At 39.2% G+C, this 21,902-nt stretch overlaps 1 protein-coding gene across 2 annotated transcripts in view; it reads left to right on the forward strand.

Moving 5' to 3' along the window:
* The window catches only part of LOC129133887 (uncharacterized), a 306,814-nt gene that overhangs the window by 208,851 nt on the left and 76,061 nt on the right, over positions 1–21,902 (forward strand). Inside the window, exon 7 of one of the 2 annotated variants that reach the window (XM_077174395.1) lies at positions 8,776–10,068. The exons of the other annotated variant lie outside the window; for it this stretch is intronic. The gene's annotated coding sequence lies outside the window, so the exon portion shown is untranslated. Of the gene's footprint in view, positions 1–8,775; positions 10,069–21,902 lie in introns of those variants that run through there. 2 annotated transcript variants of the gene reach the window in all.

The raw sequence follows: 21,902 nt of genomic DNA on the forward strand, positions 1-21,902 counted from the left end.
TCCTCCTTCAAATAATGCATCTTAATATTTGGAAAGTAATGCTCCACATCCTTGGTGGTGTGAAGCCAAAGATCACCTGAAAGTAGCACCAGTCTGTGCTACTTCCTTAGCTACTACCTATTAGCACCAGAAACTCTTTGATGGGTTCCTCACTGAGATTCCACTTTCTCTGTAGGCCATGGAGTGCATTCCTTAAGCTGCTGATGATTACATCTTAAATAGCAAGAGTGCTTCATACTCCTATGCCACCTTCAACTTGAAAAGATGAATTGAAGTACTAGCCAGTAATTTTTAGTCTCTGACACTTGTTGGAAATAGGAAACTGCTTTTACACTCAATTTAGAGAATATAAGTTCTCAGGGGTTAATAATCTTGTACAGTACTGCTCAGGATGTTTAGTCATGGAGCCTTGTAGACCATGTGAGTTGATTTACCCATTTCTCTGTCTATGTTCATGGTTTTATTTTGATCTTCTGTTTGATATTTAACTATGCAGGGGTTTTGCCTGTCACAAATGACCAATGAGTCTTGCATTTTCCTGGTCACCTCACAGACTTGGTGCTGCTTGGCCTGCTTAGGAAGTCACTGTTTCATGGGAAATAAGAAGGTCCCAGAAATCAACGATTACAGCTGAATCCACAAAGACAAGCTTTAAGCAACAAAAAAAGCTAATAAGCTGGATTCTGCCTTGGTTTATATTCTTGTGTCTGTGTATTTTGTGACTAAGAGTATCATCAAGAGTAGTGTATTATCAAGATAACTAAATGATGACCCTCTCACTGTAATTTTCACAAAACTAGATACAGAAGAGAAAACAATGAAGAGAATTCAGGACATTTAGGCTGAATACCACTTCAATTTTCTAGCAGTGAGGAGTGTTGGATCTTTTGCAGAGAAGATTTCTCTCCTATCTAGGACAATTGTGCAGAAAGAAAAACAGGAAAGTAAAAGAGCAAGGGTATGAACTTTCTTTTGCTGGATGGGAACCATGCTGGTTGTTCACTGTAGCATCTAGTAGTTTCCTAATCTCTACTGCTTCTGCAGCCACTAGATTGCTGCTGAATTTGATAATGGAATGTCACAACTGAGAATAAACATAAATGTTGACTTTTTTCTTCAAGAGCAGCCAAGAGTCAGCCAAGAGCTCCAGACCACAGCAGATGGCTTGGAACAGAAGGTGACAAACTACACAATATCCCCAGGAAATCAGGCTGCAATCTGCTAGGTCTGTGGTGTCACAGGGCATGGGTCTTTCGGGCTTTGGGACATGTTCCCCTTGTTGTCCCTGAAACTGCATGCTCTGATCAGAGCTTAGCAGGAGTCAAGTGCCAGGCTGAAAACACTGCTGCCTTTATTTGCAATCAGCTTTAATGCAAAAAACCATCATTTTGACTCATTATTCCCAAAGCTGTTGAGGCTTCTATGCCTTCTAGTGTGCTTGCAGTTAACAGCACCACAATTTATAGTTTTTCTTTGAGTACCTCCACACTCCCATCCACTGTCGGAAGATGCTTAATGAAAGTCATTTCTGCAGAAGATAAGAACCACTTTTTCTTTACAGGGGCTTTAAATTGTAATGGTATATTAAACCACAACTATGGATTGGAAGGGAAAAAAACCCACAACAACATGATTAGGCATTGAAACACTCAGTAAAACTGTTACTTATAATGAGTAAGAAGATGAAGATGTACAAATAAAAGCACAGCATGTTTTCTTTGAGAGTCCTTATTAATGAGAGGGACTGTGGGGCTTCAGTATTAAACAGCCGATGAACAGCAGCCATTTACATCCAAACGAATTGATCCTAGCAAGATTAGCAGAGCTGGGGGACAGATTTCAAGCCTCTCATTACTTTATATGGAGACAGATCTTAGATAGGATTGCCTCCTTCAACAGTGTGATCCCTGAATAGTGTCTGAGAGGCAATTCCTTTGCACGCTGGGTTTTCATGGAGGCCAAGGGTGCTGAAGGGAAATGGGCACTTTGATCCCGCTGATCTGCGATAGGGCTGAAGCATCCATCTTTCATCAATTTTTGAATAAGCCCATTTTTTCTTTCCCTGGGAGGAGCTAGTATGAATGCATTTGTTGGTTGTCATACCACTGGGAACCATACGGAGAGTCTTTAAATAGTTGGAAATACTTGAATGGTACATTTAAATTATATTTGGAGATTTTCTTTTTACAACATTGTTATGCATCAGAATCAGGAATTTTCCACCAGAACCGGGAATAGCTTTTTATGGAAAGCTGCCAACCTCCTGACACGTCTCTAGAAAAAGATAAGTGAAGCAAGAAAATGAAGAGATGTTTCAGTGTTGATGGGGTTTTCCTGATTTTTTTTTTTTTAAGGTGTATATATAGAATGAAAACTGTGGAAAAGATAGACCAAAATAAGACTATGGCAGTTAAGTTTTCAACTCTAAAACCTTAAAATTTTTATGGTCACCCTACATGTCCCCTTTTGAACTAAGAACCATAATATTAATCTTTGCAGGAGATTCACATAGATGGTTTGTGGGAAGCTGAATGGGCCTTGGATGCAAAAATATATTTATGTTTTCTGGTCTGCGTAGGAGGACCCAGTAATTCTTTTCTATTTAATGAGCATATTCACTTAAAACATGCTGACTGCTTTTGGATTCATACCTAATAGACACTCTACCAGTTTCATCAAATCCAAAATGAAATGTACAATTTAGAAAGCCAAATAGAGCAATGAAATATGTGATTTTTTAATAGAAAATGGTGATTTAAGAGCCTCAGTTCTGTTCATCTTCATGGAATTTTATTTGTAACATACAGTCTGAAGTCATTGTTTTCTAAATGCACTGTTCATGTAGAAAGCCATTTAATGTATGCAGCTTAGCCAATAGTGTTTCTCTAACTTAAGTGCACAATAATATATGCAGAGCCAAAAACCAGGAAGTTTAAAGCACTGTAGACATTTTGGAACCATTGCATTGCCCCTTAGGAAACTGCAGGACTGTCTTAACTGGCCAAAATAACAGGGAAGAGAACAGGCAAGGAAACCTCATAGTCAAGTTTCCTGGGATCTCTACAGAGAGATTTTCTTACACTATGGTTTAGAACTATAATTGCAATACACCATAGGAGTGAAAAATGGGCACCTTTGTCTTAGTACCAAATATTCAAGAGGATTTGCTTTTTAAAATGAACTTCAATCCAAAAATTTCAAGGTTCTGTTTTCTCCTTTCCCCTTTTACATCCTCAATTTGAGCTATTTGAATTGACTGTATCCTATCTCTCTGATCAGGTTAATAAATTTGATAAACTGCGCTTATATTTCAGGAGGATATTCCTAAGGCTACTTTACCTTTTTTGTTTGTTTGTTTGTTTTCTTTTTTGTTTTCTTTTCCCCTCTGAAGGTCTCTGTTATCAGTCTCTGGCTGTAGAAGACACAGGACTACTTTTCTGTTACTTGCCTTTCCATATGAGCTACTACATAGACATATGCTAGTGTGTTGTGATCTAAACCTATTTCAGTCAAAAGAATTTTAACTGTGAGCCAAAGCTATCCTGCCACCTATGTTTTTAATAGCCATTCAAGGGGAAAATTAGAAAGAAAAAAGATGAAGAGATGAGGCAAAGTCAATATAAGCAAATTTAAAGAATTTCTAGCAAAGGAGTAAAAGCACTAGAGATTCAGGAAAAGAGTAAACCCTTAAGACATACCAAGATAAAAAAGCTAATAGGAGAAGCAAAGGAGGAAATGTCAGCTCTGCAAGGTCAAGGGTTATCTCACTGCCAGGAGCTCTGCAGACTGACTCTTCCCCACATGCCAAGTGCCTGACCTGCCAAGAAACTGTGCATGATTGATTGAGTGATAAATATATTAATGCTCAGCATAGCAGCATGTTCCTCTCAGATCATTACTGGGAGCATTAGCAAAAGTTAGGTATTTGCCATGTTATCATGGTGGACTTTAAAGTGTATCATCCTGCTGCCAAATCTCCAAGCCTTGACTAAAGTGCCCACATAAAAGTTACCCACAGACATGAGGGTTACAGTGTGACTGAAAGAAGTAATCCTTTCTCCTTAAATGTTTAGTCAACTGCATTCCATACTCATGTTTCTCTTTGCACAGTCTACTGTGAAAACAGAGGCACTGGGTTGACAGAAACAATTTAATGGTAAGGTATCTCATTTGAGAGAATTGTTACCCTTTTTCTTGTCCCAAAGAGATATTTGAGAATCTCCTTATAAAGAGATAGAGAAATTGGCTCATTAAAAAAGGGAATTATCAGAAGAGGTTCACTACAGTCTGCCAGAAGAATATGAATACTGTCATAAGAATATGAGAATGAATTGATGAGGACATCAAGACAAGAAGCCAGTCTGAAGTAATATAATCTATAATCCATAAAATATTTTGAAAGCATTCTTTATGCAAAGTTAAACAGAACAGGCCTAGTTTCTGGACTAAAAGTCAGAATAATAGTCTGTATATAAAGCTGACTGCTGAACTGAAAGGCATTTGTAAATAGCGGTAAATCTCATTTTTTAATGGGGAGTGATGATCTCTACCAAAATGGAGTAGCAGGCCTGGTTTTACTCAGCAGTTTTAGTGTATTAACTGTGTGAATTGAGAAACAGGTTTATACACTGCTTCTATGCAAAAGGAACATCATCAATCTTATTCAATTATATAAATACTAACACTTTACTGTAATTGTACCATAAACCACAAAATTGCCTGCTAAAGGTTAAAAGCATTAGACAGATTGACAAGATTTTTCTCATTGCTTTTCAGACTAGTGTAATAAGTTTTACCTTTTCAAAAACAGAGACCTGATTGCAGCTGTGGCTCCCTAGCACCTTCAGAATTTGTGCTTCTGAGCTCCTGAAGCTTGTGATAAGTTAAGGAACATATGAGGAATAGGGGCTAAGCTTAAATCTTTTAAAATTAAAGCAAATTGTTGAAAGTTCTTTTGGCTTCCAAATTCTTATATGTATAAATGTTTGCTCTCTGATAATTGTTAGGTTGTAATTAAATCTTCCAGGTTATAAAGGAGATTAAGAGAGACAGACAATGCACTGTGTTACAGCACTGATGTTTCAAGGAAGGCCATAACACAGAGATGTCTCTGTGAACTTGTTGTTTGCTCACAGGGGCTCTTTTGAATAGAATTGTAAGTAATTTTTACCCATGGGAACATCTCCTTTATCCATGCAAAGTCCATGTGCTCTGTGTCACTGGAGATGGATCACTCTTCCCATGAGCTCAGGATGCTCTACTGAGCAAGCTTGACAATTTCCATTCTGCTATTTTTCTTTCTAGAGAGGGAAGATCCATGGAGGTCATACAACTGGGAATAGCTTTGAAGAAGGGACGAAGCTGCTTCACTTTCCTCTTCTCCTCTTTCTGCAGGTGCTCTTACATTGGCTCAGCTTTGAAGGGAGTTGCAGTGAGGAGAAGAGGTGAGAGAGGAACTGTGTATTTAGGCAACAGGGCCATGGCAACAAGAAAAGAAAACCAAAATTGTTACCCTTGGGCAATTCCAGGATAATTAAAGGCTGTAGGCAAGTCCAAGTGGGTGCAGAGAAATCAGTAAAATACTTGGTTAATTCATTACTTATTCTGAATCCACTTGTTCAAAAATTTAGAAGTTATTCAGAATTTCTTTTTCAGAAGGGTGCCAATCTTGGGTAGCATTAGAGCAACAAACATGATACCAACAAACAGAATAAAAATAATTTTATAGGCGGATATAATGGACATTTTATTGTACTATTTTTGCAGCTTTAGATGCTATACAACTGACAGCTTAGATGATCGCTAGTCTCAAAAGCTGACAGAAATTGTGTGCAAGGGAAGAGTAGACAAAATCAAGATAGTTCACTTTGATGTAAACTCAGTGGTCTCAGTAAAGTTTGAAATGAAGAGTTGCCCACAGCCCAGAAAATCACAGTCTCCAGGAAAATACTGGACATCACACAAGGGCACTCAAGGCCTATTTGGAGTTGAAGACTCCAATTCCCTCTGATGACAGATGTAAATCATTCAAATTTTTAATCGGAATAGGATGCTGTCTGAGAATGAAAAATGTAATTGGTAAAGAAGGATGGAACAGTGAACAGTACTTGTTGTCTAGGTAATCAAGGACATAGTTCTGCCAGCTGAGCCACTGAAAGTGAAGTGAACACAATCTCTCACTAATTTAAAGTCCAATTCCATTGTGGAGCAATTAATTTCTCAGTTCACAAAGAAAAGGTTGACACTCAGTTCCCAGCAGAGAAGGGAGCATGATTTAATCTTGCCTTGCAAAATTCTTCTCACCCGTTCAACCAAGGGAGTTTGTTTCTTGGCAGACATGCAACTATCATTAGTTTTTAATTATCAGTATAAATGGCAAACAAGCATAGATGGTGCTTGGGATACACCATTTCCCTGTGTGATTTGCATGGCTGCTTTAATCTCATTTATTATTACATATTGGTGCACAACATTGTGTTTTTGGAGTGGATTTCCAAAGCATGGATCCTGAGGATACAGGATGCAAGGATACTTGGGTGGTATTGAGTACTGGCCTAACTGAGTATGGACCAGCAACCTGCAAGAGGGCAGGGATGGGGAGACTGCATAAAACAGAAAACCATCCTTGTAAACAGGCAGCTGATGCTGAGAGGACAGGGCAAACCAGGGAGACAATAAGGTGGCCTGTTGGGCCATCTATTCCCAGGTGTTAGCAATGTGGTGAATAAAACAGGAAGAATTTGATGTCATAGAATGTGGATGAAACTGCCACTACTACAGGAACATGAGAGCCTAATCTGTAGGACTGGCAGGTTAGTACTGAGCATGACCAGGAACTACAGGCAAGGAAAACATGGAGAAAGGGCTTCAAAACATATGTGGAAATGATTGCTCTAAGGTCACATTGGAGACAGGAGTCAGAATTTCAAGAAGTTATGAAAGAGGAAGAAAAAGAAAGAGAGGAGTATTTCCCAGTGGCAGCCTATTACAGATTTTTAGCTGGAAGCAGAAAATTGATTTTTTTTGGGACCAGAATAAAATATACAAAGCCATGCATTGATAAGAACAGGTAATCAGCAGTTAGCACATCATATTTTCTAGGCTGGTACTGTAAAGCAAGAACAATCCATAACTTTGCTGGGATGCATGGTTATATATACATATCTGTATCTCCAAGCAGTCAATTTTCTTCTCTGCAAAACAGAGGAGCATTTAGTTTCAACCATCTCTGCAAAAGCCATCTGCAGTTCATCAAACAGATTCTGCACTTAAGAATGCCCTAGTTCCCAAATCACCCAACAGTGGAGTGCACAGCAGTGCTTCACACAGTGGGGCAGCAGCAGCCCTGGTACTTCTGCCCTACACTAAGTGTAGGGTAGAAGCTTTTCTGAACACATCTACCTGCTGCAAGACTGAACGTATACACATTTGCCAAAAAGAACACGTATGCCTATTTAGCTTAATCATGAGGCCAAAATGGCTTTTGGGATCCCCTGAAGCTCCAAGTTAAACAGAAATGAAACATTGTGGGGAAGTATAGTACTAAGAGAAATAGCTATTTATTTCTGCCCCCACTCATACTGGGGAGGACTAGCTGAAAAGTCTGAACATTTGTAAAGTATTGCAAAAGGCAACTGCAAAGTAAAAGGATGGTATGAATGAGGAAAGTAAGGATCAATGGATTTAAACAAAAATAAGTTCAAAAACTGTTGGGAAAATTTTTTCTAAGAATATAATCCAAAGGATAAGGGTGTACTATAGAGAGCTGGCAGTACTGAGAGACACTTTAATAAAGACACAGTGATGAAGTATCCCAATACAGATGAAAGATAAGAAGCAGTGTAAGAGAATATTACAGCTGTATCACAGGATCATTACAGATCTGAATATCAAAAAGGCACTACAAAAAAAGGCAGAAACAAGATATATAGCTGCATTTGACTATAAAGGAATAACCCAACATGAAAATATACAATTTAAAAAAAATACTGCACAAGAGAAAGCTAGCAAAAGACAGAATAAAGTAAGCAAAGCATGTGAGAAGCACAGGGAGGCAAAGGAGAATACAAACCCCATGCCTAATGGGAAAGAAAGCAACCAACAGCTGCTGTGAAGAAGATTGGGTTGATATTGCCTTTTGCTTTATCTTCAAGTAAAAGGTGAAGAACATTTAGATGAATTAGATATATTTACATGAGTGATGTATGGTGAAATCCATCCATACTTAAAAAACAGTTTTAAAGCAGTCAGCATCAAAAAGTCATGAAGCATGGTGAGACCCCGAGGGACTGAAAGAGGAAAACAAAAACCTGGGAGAACATAAGAAAACTACAAAATAATTAAAATACTTTTTTTAGAAGAATTCTGAAGCAAATGGCTAAATGCTTGTTTCAAAACCTGAATTTTGTAAAGTGGTGAGAAACATTCCATTGGAGTGGTCCAAAGCAAATTTTGTGAAACCTTTACTTTTCCTTTGTTTTAGTTTGTTTTATTTTACTTTAGCAGAATGTCTGTCTGAAGAGCTCAGGAAAAAACAGTGACATATGAAGCCTATTGTCAGTAGGATTTCTGCCACTACTACGAACATATGAGGAATACATGATCCTAGTGTGGATGGGTGGTGCTGAGAAAAAAAATCAACCACAACAAAACCCAACACTCGGAAGAACTGTTCTCTTAACATTGTAAAAGTGGGGCAGATCAGGGGTGACCTTTTCAGGAAGATTTTTGCAAATAATATCCTAAATTTTGCCCTTTATGGCATTTTTCTCATAGAATGAAGAACAGCATTTGTGGAAGGCATCGGACTAGAGGGATGACAGGACTGGAATGCTAAGTGGTCTTTGTACAGTGGATAAATATCTGAAATCTGCAAGACACCCTAGAGACAAGAAGGGAGGACTGCATTTAGGAAAGAGGAACCAAATGCTTGAATAAAAGCTGGGAATAACTGACCATGCTGCTGATAAGGACTTTCAGTGTTACAGACCACAAAGCAAATATGTGATGCTGTTGCAATCAATAAATAAATTTATACATTTCATGTAGATTTATAAAATACAGAGGGCTATTGTTGATGTGCATTTCAGTGCATAAATGGCTCTCTATATTAAAAGATTGGAACAATGTGGCTTAGCTTCCAGCAGAGGAGAGCTAAGGGAGACCTAAGGGAAACACCAGGAAGGTGAGTGACAGGCAGGAACTGGTTATCAGAAGAGGATGAAAAATGGTCTTTATTGTATGCTTTTGATAAATCAATAAGACAAACAACTTGTGAGAGAAGGTCATGGCATAACAGGGTCCTGACTCTCTGTGGAAATGTAGAAAAGATTATTTCTCAGGGGCCTTTCAAGTCTTCTGTCTTCTGTGATTCTAGACTTATGTGAGAACAGGGCCCTCACTAGAATTTCTTTGAAAGACAAATTTAGGCTCCTTTGAAAAAATGAATTTTAAAAGTACTTTATGTAGGCCTTGGCTAAAGAGCCATCTAAGCAATAGTTTGGGAGTTTTATCTTTCAGCAGGTCAGGATTTCAGCCAAAGGCATCTTTGCTGCTTTTGTCTGTTTGAACTCAGGAGTCAGTAACCCGGAGTTGTGTGCAGAATGAAAGAAGGAATGGGCCCACAAAATTCTGGGTTTGGCTGTTTTTGGAAAAACAATAATATCTGCTATGAGCCTGGGGATGGTCCAGGTGAGCAGAAACAGAACCATATAGATGCCCTTGAGAAAAGGACATTGCAACATTCAACAGATCTCTGGAAGTGCATGCTCAGAAATGCAGTGTTTCTTTTCACTGGCATACACCTATAGGCTAGTTTTCTGCCACACATCTTTATTAATCTAGCCAATAAAATTGATTCTGATAATCCTTTCCTCAGTTTAAAATTGGGTGTGTTCTGAGGTGATGGCCTTTAGCACCTTTCATTTTCAGACCTCTGTGGTTCCAGCTCTTGCTAGAAATGCCAAAGTATGATGGAAAGATACATTATCATTAGTATTTCATCTTGCTGAAGGATGTTTTCCATTGTTGTTATTATCATATAAATTAGAACTTCGATGCCATGCAAGACTAATAATGCCATAAAAAATTTATTCTAGTACTCTTTAAAAATATTGATTTAAAAGAACAATAAAATCTGATTTTTGTCTGCTGCTTCAAAGCATTGTTTGGTTCTTTCTAAATATCAAGCAGCAGAAAGTTAAAAACCTTCATATAATGAATGAAGCAAAAGATACAAAGATATTGTCACAAAATTTTCCATCATAGAGAGAAATATCAGAGAAGAATATTGATTTACTGTTTGGTAGAGTTTGGTGGGGTTTTTTGTTTGTTTGTTTTTTATTTTAAATACTTGGAAAAGTCTTTAATTTTAACCTAATTTTAACAAGTTTCTAGAATGACAGTGGAACAAGGCTTTTGTGAAAGGTCTTATGCTTATATAAGACCATAACCTAGGTAGTACACGGAGCTTTAGGACACCCTGTACCATGTCAGAAATTCTTTTTAGCTATAACTCTGATCTGTCAAGAAATGAAGTTGCCTAGTCACATTTCTTTAAGAAATTGCTCTAGTAGGGTAATTTTGCACCAACATGATCTATGACAGATCAAGTGTCACCTGTTGTCCTCACCTGCTTAACTTTATTCAAATTAGGCATCTTCTGTCCTTCCACAGCCAGCATAAAGCTGGCATAAAGCTTTAAGCCCACATAAGCTCTTGCTAATTTGGCAGCAATGTGACAGAAATTCAACACTGAATCTGGATCAAAAATTGTGCTGCTGAGCGATTCATTCATGCACATACCTGGCATCAACAATCAGAGACACATGGCTTAAGAAGAAGGCCAGCAGTGTGTGAACTAGATAGAGTCAAAAGGAAAAGAGATGTAAGCAGTTTCATACCCAAAAGGTGGCAGTACTGGAAAACAGGATGGGATGCCAGTTACGGGATCATGCAGAGGCTGATGGGAAGAGGCATATGGCACATGATGTCAATCAGCAACATCATACAGGGATGTCTCCTTGTGTAGAGCACTACACAGACAGTGGTGTGGACAGAGAAAGTGGTGTTGCCCAAGAAGCCACCTGAGAATTTCCATAGAGGGTTGAATATAGTTTGGCAAACAATTCCCACAAATTCTTAGCTCCACATAGGCACCACTGGAGACCGCTGGTAAGGACCTTTCCTTTCAAATAAAAACAGGATGCTCTTGGGCAAAACAACTGGTAAAGTGATGTATTATGCAGCAATTTGTCTCCTGCATTCAGGGCTGCTGAGACATGATAAAAAGACTTACTGTGCTCCTTTTGCAAACCCTGAGAGCTTCACTGATCTGCACACATCACACAGAGCTGTTCTTGGCTACATGGGACTTTGCAAAGCCGTGATAAAATGAGTACATTAAGGCACAAAAAGATGTGTCCCTCTTTACCATAGGACCTGAGCACTGATATCTAATATTTATCCTCACAGCACTCCTGGGATATAGCACCTGAGGCAGAGATGGGTAGAAGTTATATGTTCAAAGGTACTTAAGAAACTGCCTAGCTCTTTAGGCTAGGTAGAAGTTGTATGTTCAAAGGTACTTAAGAAACTGCCTAGCTCTTTAGGCTGGTCTTTTTTGAGGTCCTAGATCTAAAATTTAGATGCCACAGTCAGTGTAAAAACTTTCTTCTGGCAACTAGGGCTTCAGGTTAGATTACACAGTCTCAAATCTTCCCTCCGGCTACTTCTCAAAGATTTGTGATACTTTAAAAGCTATGCAAGTTTTTCAAGTTGACACATACAAAACTGGCAAGATACTGAAGACAAAACGTAGCTAATCATGAGCCATTTGGAGCTCTAGATCAGAACCTGGAGGATATCAAGGAAGATTGGTGCCCTGGGCTTGAGGCTGCAGCAGACGGAGAGAGAGGAGAAGGAGAAGGTGCAGGCTGTTCCATGAAGATGGCTTTATTTGGGGAGGTCCGTGAAGGGTCTCTGCTCTTCTTTCTCAACTAATGGGACACAGTATGCTTCTTTTATAGGGTTGGAAAGGATCCAAGCTTGACCAATGGGTAAGGGGTTAACATGACATTGCCTTATAGGGTTACAGAGATAGGTTAGGGTGGAGGACAGGGAAACAGGAATTTTCTTTTGCTGTTTCAGCATTTCTATTGTTCATATTCTCCATGGTGCTTTTCCTAAATCTATGGGGTTTACTACAGACTGGGACTTCAGAGATGCATGAAATGGAGGCTGAAGGGATTAATGGTGAAATCTTTTGCATTTCAGCTTCAAACTTGTGTGTTGTCTCTTCCAACCCTATCTATTCCATGGTTCTGTGATCACTGATCTAAGAAGCATAGAATGATTTGTGTTGGAAAGGACCTTTAAAGATCATCTAGTCCAAGAAGTCAGATCGAACCTAATATTTCCAAGTATTTAATTGAAGACTCCTGAAAAGAAGAAGTAAAAGGCAGCAACATGGTAATGTAGGAACTGTCAGACTGAACAGTTAAAAGTGTGTGCTAAATCAAGTAGAGCAGAATTCTGAAGATGTCTCATATGAAACTGTTAAGCACTGATCTTCAGTCAAATTAGCCTGTGTTGAGCCTTGTGTTGCCATGAGCAAGGCAACACGAATAGCCATGAATAGCTTTCTTTCTAAAAGACAGCTCCATACTTTTCTGAAGAACCTTATTAGAGGTAACAGCCTTAGCATCAGCTGTACTGGCCTGCCTATGAGATCAGTGTGATGCTGTTCAGAAATGCTACTTCAATTATCCAAAGCTAGAGAGCCTCATTGAGTCAGTCTTGCATGCAGGATACCAAGCTCTGCTTCACTGCAGAAGAGTGCCGTGGTAATGCCGTGGCCCATTTGATCTGAGGGCACTTACAGTAATTCCTCCTTGTGTTCAGCAGTATGCACACACTGTATTGCAGTATAAATATGCCACCATGAGCTGGATAAATTACACAGTCAGAAAAGAACACTAAGATTTCTTAGTTCCAGGCTTTGCCACTCTCTCTGCTGCGCTACTGTCCAGCATGCACAGGGGGGATGGACAGGCTTCAAACACAAACACAAACACACATCCTTGGAGCCATGTGGGGAGAATTTAGACATGAACATTGAAGCATGGCATGATCACAAGGGCAAGAGAAGTCACAGCAAAGTAAGGTCCTTTCAGTAGCCCCATTCCCCCCCTGCTGCAGTACCCAGATCTCAGCAGCAACTAAAGCCTGAACGTGGCAGTGCAAAAGGAGCACATTTCTACAGAGGAAATAGAAAAGTAAAGCAACACCCTGACAGCTCATAAACCCAGTGCTTATGTATTTTACTGAATTGAAATAATTTTTATAGGCAGGGATGGTTATTCCTTGACACTTGTTCGTACGTAAAGTTCTCATCTACTGTTCTTTCTGATTTACTGTGCATGCATGACCTTCTCTCTAAGCTTGGCAGTAAATATTCTGTTTATTTTCTTGAATAAAAGGGAAGGACCAAGCCCAAGGCTGAAAAGTCAGTATAAGAGAATCAAATTTATTCAGAGAGTGTGCACAAGGATGTAGTAGATAAAAACAATGCTTTAGGGTGAGAGCATATGAAACACAGCAGAGAGGAGAGGTTTTTTGTTGCTATTTTATATTCAGTCAGTTTTCCTGCTAGAAGCCAGCTAGTTACTGTCCCAGTCTTGCTCAGATGCTGCTCACATATGCAATCACTGGCAATCCCAACCCTAAATGCTCCCATGAAAATACTGACAGATGCTTAAGCCTTTACCAACCTGCTAACCTACTGGCAAAATAAGCCCAGAAGTGTGTAATATGACATCTTATGGATTTTCAGGTGCTTTTGCCTTCATTTCTTAAGACTTTGGCAGAGAGGATGACACGGGAGCAACACTACCCTGCCCTGTTTGGGATGGAAAAAATGAGGAGAGGTTGCATTGCTGTGAAAGGGAGCAGAATTTTCGTGGCACCACTACACCTCTCCCGGCCGAGCAGCACTAGGTGGCACTGGTGGTATTCACACACGTTTTCATCTGCCTTTCGATTTCCAAAAGGAATCCATTGGTACCTTTAGACTTTCAGCAAGCAAGAATGCAGTGGAAAACAACTCAAGTATTTCTCTCACTGGTTTATGAGCCAAAGATTTTTTTAAAAAAACCCTTTTTTCATATTCATTGAGGCTGAAGAAGGACTAATGACACTCTCAGTGCTGCATCTTTAGCTTGTTAAACTCACTTACATGGTATTTAAAGATAACAGACTAACTGATAGAAATACTATGTTGCACATAATGTTGCATTTATAATAATTGATTACACTGCTGTATTACATGTGAGAAGTGCCAAAGGGCTTGATTCTGTGATGGCAAGCTATCAGTGCTGATTGATGGCATCAATACCCTTACTTTAAAGTGTATTTAGACTTATTTGAAAGTGCTTACACTACGCTGGGGTTAGCAGCATCACAAATTATCCTTTTCTAAACTGACCTTAGAAATTCCCTAAAGGTTGCTTGTCAGTATGTTTACTGGCTTACAAATTTAAGGAAACAAACACAGAACGAAGTAGCAATTAAAGGAAAAGGAAATGGTTTTTCTTGGAGATTATGCATTAAAGCAAATTGAGGCACAGCTTAAGAACTGTACAAGAGAAATCCTTTGGGTGTGACCAGAGAAATCAAAACACCAGCAAGAAACTGCCATCAAGTAAGCAAGCTTTTTAATGGAGGTCAGAGCTCAACCATCTTGGTTTTATATTAACTTCTTGCTCTGAGTTCTGGGGGGAAAACCCAAAGCACAAGCAAGGGTAATTTGAAGAAAGAAGAGAGTTTATTTATCTAAAGAACATAAAGTAATTGAGCCTTTTTCTTTACAAATGTAGTAAAAATTGCTCTTTCCAGTCAAAGCACTTGCACAGCAGTACTGGTTTAATCCTGTGAAATCTTTCTTAGCAATGGTAATTTGAGCACAGGGTTTATCTCTGCATGACTTACAACTACCTATCCTTGTGGTGTTCTGCTTCTACCCTGTAGAAACCACAGAGCCCTACCACAGTCCTTCCTCCCACCGCTGACAGCCTGGTGCTAGCAATTCCTAACCTCATTTTTGAGGGATGTGCAGGTAGAAGACGTGCAGGGAAGGAAAACACCTTGAAGCACTTTTTGTAAATCCCTACTGGAATATTTAATTTCCTTTAACATGAAAACTGAATGAAAGGGACAGTTTAGTGACCCATCAAAAGGCCCTCCTCTTCCTTCTCCTGATGTGATCAGGCTGGAAGGTTCTCTGAGATACTGGCTCTCTAAACATGCAGGTGTGGAGTTGAACTTCTCATCCAACCTTTAAGTTGTCTTTTCTTCTTTTGCACGTTTCTGCAAAATCCCAAACCACCCAAGGCTTAGGGAATTCAGACACTCTTCTTCCTTTAGAGAAAATATAAAAAAAAATAAGAGATGGAGACTCTAATCTTCCAAAACCTATTCTGAGTCAAAATAAACAGAAAATGGACACAAAACATAGATTTACAGTTACTTCCCTAGCACATCTGCAAACCAAGATTCTTCATGTGAAAGATCATCTAATATCACATCTTTCCAAGCTCTCTGTCTGCCAACAGTCAGTAACTCTGAAAATAAAGCTAGCCAGTTTGAAAATTTTACTCTTTGTAATTTCTAGGTTCACTGTCACCTCTTTTCAAGTCTTTTCCCTTGCCTGTCTTCAAGTTTCTGTGTTCTTGCTTAACAGGAGAGCGTACAGAAATTGGAGCCACACTTTTATTGGAGGCATGTAGTGAAAAGAACATACTGGGACATGCTCTTTTTTCCCCCATAAGGGAGTTCAAACTCGAGTTTTTAGTTCAAGCTCTAGTTCTTCAGCATAAGGGAGTTCAAACATCAGGACAGGTGCCTAGAGAAGTTTGGGAAGCTCGAAATTTGGAGATACTCAAAACTCAATTGATCAAGATATTGACCCTGCTCTAGCTGAGCTGGTTGGGGGCTGAACTAAATGACCAGTTGGGGGCTGGACTAAAGGACCTCCAGAGGTCTTTAAGAGTCAAAATTTTCCCATTATTCTAAATTTGAGTCACACTTGTTAATATAAGCTATATCATATGCTGCAGAAATATTTTAAATTTATGATTCTTCTGTATCTGTGTGTAGACACATTTTTCTGCCACATTCTGTTGTACTTAGCTAAGGATTATTTAGGAGAGCAGTAAAAAATTGGCTGACTTGATCTATTCTTTTCCTACTTCTTTCAGTAATAGCTAAAAAATTATATTCATGCTACCTAAGGGTATGCTCAGTTATAGGAGCAGAATTGATCAATACTTGAACTGAAAACTGCTGGGAAACTGCCTCAGTGTAAGATGCAGCACTTATGCTTTTCCTTCAGCAGCAGGCCTGCAGTGCCAGAGACCAGTTCTTGACACTGGAGGAGGGGCACCAGGAATAGTGCCTGTGTCTGTCTTGTTACCAGAGAACACCTCAAAGCTTCTTGAGTGCAAATGGTTTAATATTGGTGCCCTGGCCAATGTTAAGCACAGGTTGTTATTGCAGGTACTTCCCATCCTACCCTTACCTTCTGTTGGGTTCCAGGTAGCCAGAGCCTTCTTCCCCAAAGTGGAAAGACCTTAGATTTTCTCTTTAGACTTTGAGCAGAAAAACCCCAAACCAAACCAACCAAAAAGCCAATCAGGAAATCCCTCTCCATGGTTCTTTTACAGGTGGCAGTCACATGCAAGTCCTCTGGCAGAGGCAAGGGATCTGAAGGAATGTGAACTCATGGCTGCACCTCAGCTGTTACCCATTCCCACCTCACCTTCTGCCTTGTGTCCCTTGTGTCTTGGACTGTTGGGGAAGCAGTGCAGTGTACATCTTGTGCAATGCACTGAAGTCACTCAGGGGAGCTGTGCTGGTCTTAAAGCTGCTTTTGGCAACCCATAAGGCCTGAAAAGGCCTGAGAGCAACAATGCTTCAACCTTTAAATGAGAACCAAGTAAACCATTACAAAGATGTACTGCAGTACAGCTGAGAACCATTGTTCTTCAGAAAAGTGATGCAAAAAATCCTTCTCCCTTTAGTCCTGCTCTTCAAACACTTCTTTGTCCAGCATTGTGATTTCTTTTGCTATATCTTACATGATATGACAGAAACAGAGATGACAGCCCAGCCCTAGAAAGTGAAATCAGTTTCCTGAAGAACATGCCTCAACTGACTTATTATGATTATAAATCATGGAAATTCACTGATTGCTGCAAATGAGGAAAATACAGTAAGCTTCCACCGAAGGGATACAGTAGCTATAAACAGGCCAGCACAAGCAAATAAATGCACCCTGAGATAAGCGTTCTGAAAGCAATAGAGCCAGGAAGATATGAGAGGGACTAATCATTCACAGACAACAAACTATTTTATTTGGTCCATAATGAGGCATTTGAGAGTGTTTTAAAGTTTCAGATTGTCACTGAGTGAACTATTCTCCTATTAATCTGTTAGAGAATTGGTAAACAGCCACAAAAGGAGCAGCACATGCCTACAGCATTAGAGGGAAAATTGCCTGCAGATTATAGTAAAACTGTTTTCCAAAGGCTGGAAGAACACCCGAGAATACTACCTGTGCTGATAACACTATCTCTGCAAAGGAGAAAATGCTTAACAATTATCTACAACACTAAGAATGGCCATATTTTTCTGAGTGCTTCTATAAAATCAGCCAGGGACCAGGTTTATGAGGTACAAAGCATTCAGGTAGAGAATTACCAAAAGAAAAAACCCCAAATTATTAATTTTGCCTGAGGAATGTTTGGGATATGGAAAGAAATGGAAGCTTTCTACATTTTATGCAGGATTTTTTTTTTATTTTATTTTGAACCTCATCCCTCCTCCATACCCTTCTCCATGTCCAGGCACTTAAGGGGTGTGCCTTTTCAGGGAGGAGGTAGATTGTCTGCTGTTATGTGGGTCAGTATGTCACACTACATCAGACAGGCTATATTATCCACAAGGCATTTTAATGAGTCTGTATTTTGTTCTCTTTTCCTTGCACCATGTTGCAGAAGGTCTCTGCCAGCAAAAAATCTGGGGGGGGGCAGGGAAGGGTTCTCCTGAAAAACACTTTAAAAATATTGTCTCTGTCACACCAAGACTCACACAATTATTACAGACACACTGCATAGGGACTGCTCAAGGCCCAAGTAATGAGACTGGATTGCTGAAAGGGAAGCCTGTCTGGATACATTACACTCGGGAAGGGGGGAACAGGAGGTTATTTTTTCCACAAAAAAATAATTGGTGTCTTTGGACTTTGAGCAGCCATCACTAAGACACTGTTTACCCAAAATATATTTTGGTTCATATCTTGTGCTTGAAGTATTTCAAAACAAAAGAGAATAAAATTTTGATGGCAAAAAAGATGTTAGAGTTAATATAGATAGATTATATTTTAAGATTGGAACAAACAACAGACAAACACAGAGAGATGGCAAAAACCTGATGTGCAGTTTAAAAGTCTCTGGATAGAAACACAAATGTAAAGAAATAACCCAGTTTTCCTCTAAGTGATTGAAGAAAGAATGCAGATAGATGCCCATGACTTACAGGTCAGTATATCTCCATCTGCACAGGAAGGAAGTATACAAAGATGTATGGGAATTGTGAATAGGGTGGGTGGAAGAGTCTATATCCTTACTAGCTGCTGAAACTGCTAATACAGAAAAAAAACAATGGCAATGTGAAGGAATAGAAAAATATCAAAGAGTGGATACAGGCATACTCAAAAGAGCCAGAGAGAACATAGAAGAAATGGCTTTAAGTGAGCTGTCAGACCCTACTTTTACTTTAAGGTATATTAGTCATGGCAGGCAAGTCAAATGCATTCAGGACCTAATCTGTAAGTGATAAGAATGAGTAGAAAAAGAGTTTCCATTTGCATCTGTAGGCATGAAAATTCTTAAACGCTTTGATATATAAGAGAAGTATAGATAACACAGATCACAAAGTTTTAGTGACATTTGTAAAAAAAGAAAAAGAAGACACACATTTCTAATATATGTGAACTACTTTTTTCGGGTGCTGTTCAATGGTTTTCACACTTGGAAAACATGCAATGATACCCAATGTTTTGTCTGTAGCTTTCAGAGTCAAAATTCAGCAAAAAAAGTAGTCTGATAATGTGTCAGAAAACATCTAAAGAGGCATCCAAAGTTTGATTATACTCCTTTGTTTGTTCAAAAAACCAAAATACGCCACAAAATATTTTGGATTCGGGATGATAGCATGCTCTTTTAGGTACAAAGAAAGGCAACTAAAAGGCAACAATGGAGGAGTCAGAGAATCTGCTTTATGAGGGAAGACTGAAAAGATAGAAACCCTTCAATCTGAATTAAAAATTAAAAATGACAACAGGGTGAATAAGATTAAAGCTGATTAAATAATTCAGGTGGTGGATCCTGCAATACTAACTACTAACACACAGTAGAATCCTGAAGGCTGTATTGCCACTGTTGGAGGTAGAGTCTGGGCAGGAGGTCAGCCTGAGTGGGGCATCTCTGTGGTGTTGAACTGGTTCTTCTAATAATAGATAGATGCAATTAGGAAAACAACAAACACCCTTTATGTTTCTGTCTCTTTTTCTTCTCTTATTATTTCCTCTGCTGTTTGTATCAGCACTTATATTAAAGAATTATCACTATAAACACTCCCAATGATTTCTTATTGTGATTATCAAATCATTTTCTTTGTAGTTATGAATTCATATCAGATCCACCTCTTCTTGTTCCCATTCTCCCCTGTGTGTATCCCATTGTTCAAAACCCCATCCTCTCACATGGCAAAAGTGGCATGAAAGGATGCTAAACCAGAAAAGTTTCCCACTGGTTTTTGTTTTTTTCTCTTTACCCAGAGACTTTCACTTCCAGAGAGATATTAGAGTGCAACTTCTCTCAGTCCAGAAGTGCAGTCAGCTCAAAGACAGACTGCTGCAAATGTTTAATCATTCCCAACAGCACTAATCAGTAGGTAAGGGCAGGAGGTTAAGAAGGATACTATGTTGGAATAAAATGAACAAACCCTTTCCAAAGGTCTTGTATTTCTTCAAAGTAGTCATGGAGAAGACAAAAAAAATGGCAGACATATATAAAATGCAAGCATTGGAGAAGGCAATCAGAAAGGGTACCTCATGTGTGATAGAATTACAGAGGGGAAAGGTGAATGGATTGTTTGGCAGCCAACTTTGCTGAAAACAAGGAAACTTGGGGCTCTGGAGCCCTTTAGCCAGTGCTACCTGTGGTAACAGTTTGGTTTAAGGAAGATTTTATTCATAATTTAACAATTAATCCTTGATGAGACCCTGGCAAGGCAGATGGCTTTTTAAGCTGTGGTATAGAAAAAGCTGTTCTTCAGTAAGAGCAACAATCCATGAAGCTACTGCACATTTCCCAATCTACCCTATGTTACTTTTTAGCAAGACTGCTTTTTTGTGTAATTCTTGTGTTTATTTTGTGATTCTTTCTCCCTCTCTTTTTTTTTTTTCCAGAAAATTAATTTTTTCAGTAAGACAGAATCAGAATAAAAGTCTCTAAACCCTTCTGTTCTCAGGGCAAGGAATTAGAAAATGTGTTTTCCTGGGAAAATCAGGGGAAAAAAAGACTGGATTGTGGATTCTGTGGAAAGAAAAATCAATACAAAATGATTTTTAAAAAGTGTTTAAAAGGCACAAATGCTTATTTCCTTATTGCAGACATGTGCTATAAATAGAAATAACTAAGACACCAATCCCTCCTCTGGCCCAAGCCAGCTGTACCTATATGTGCACAAAGGAGGTTCCTTGTTCCTTAACTTTCTTCTTTAGCTGTTATGGCCATCTGCACATCTAACTTGGCAATAAGAACTGAAGCCAGTAGAACTTCACAGATTCCTGCTAAAATGCAAAGCTTTTTATTTTGTTGGAATGACTGCTATTTTGTAGTGCTATAATGTTTATTGTTATATTTCTGTGAGAAATTCCAGAGGCCTGGACTTATATAAAAGAACATGTCAGGACAGTTAGACATTGTGCTCAGCATCACTCTCATGAAGTCCAATAGCTCTTAGTTGCATTTACTTTCTTGATCAGGATGTAAAAAAATGGTTAATGCCTGATAGGCAGAACAGTTCTACATGGAGCCAGTTCATGTTACATGAACCATGGTAGAGTTTAGGGTTCCTAAAGCATTCCCTATATGGGAATTCCCTGATTAGCAGACAGAATATTCAAATAAAATAGAACCATTTAATACATTTTAGAAGAAATAAAACCATACTGTCCACTGATCATTGGTCAAGGACAGTTTCTAATGAGTCCAGTGGATAGGGCAAGCTGTCCCAAAATTTATACTAAGCAAATTAACTCCTGAAGCTGGCAAATACAGCAAGCTCTGTTGAGGAGTTGGGCTAATCTTCTTGGCATGTTGCTGTGCTAACCCAGCTGTGATCCTGCATCCAGCCAGCAATCTCTGCCCTGCTTCACTCTGCACTGATACCAGCTTGCTCAGGCTGAGTCAAGACCCCTTCATCATGCTCCATTACACAGCTGGAATGATGCCTCCCATCTCTCCCATATAATGAGAAGTCATGCTGTGCCACTGGCTTTGTCAGAAGCTGAAAAGAAAGCCAGCTTCTGCATCATTTCCAGGCCTTTTGGAGCCCTGCTAACCAGTCCACTGGGAGTTTCAACAACCTTGGCAGCTTATGGACCAGTATGGATGAGTTGCTACTGAACAGGTATGTCTTGCTTAACTCTCCGAAGGACCAGGGAGCAGCATACAAGATTTGTGCCCCGTGTCTCTTTAGCAAGAGAGACAAATACGCCTCTATATCTGTCTGTAACCCTGTCTAGGGGTTACAAGGAGGTCAGATGAATACAGATGGAT

Source organism: Agelaius phoeniceus, chromosome 2, assembly GCF_051311805.1.
Source record: "Agelaius phoeniceus isolate bAgePho1 chromosome 2, bAgePho1.hap1, whole genome shotgun sequence".
Taxonomy (NCBI): domain Eukaryota; kingdom Metazoa; phylum Chordata; class Aves; order Passeriformes; family Icteridae; genus Agelaius; species Agelaius phoeniceus.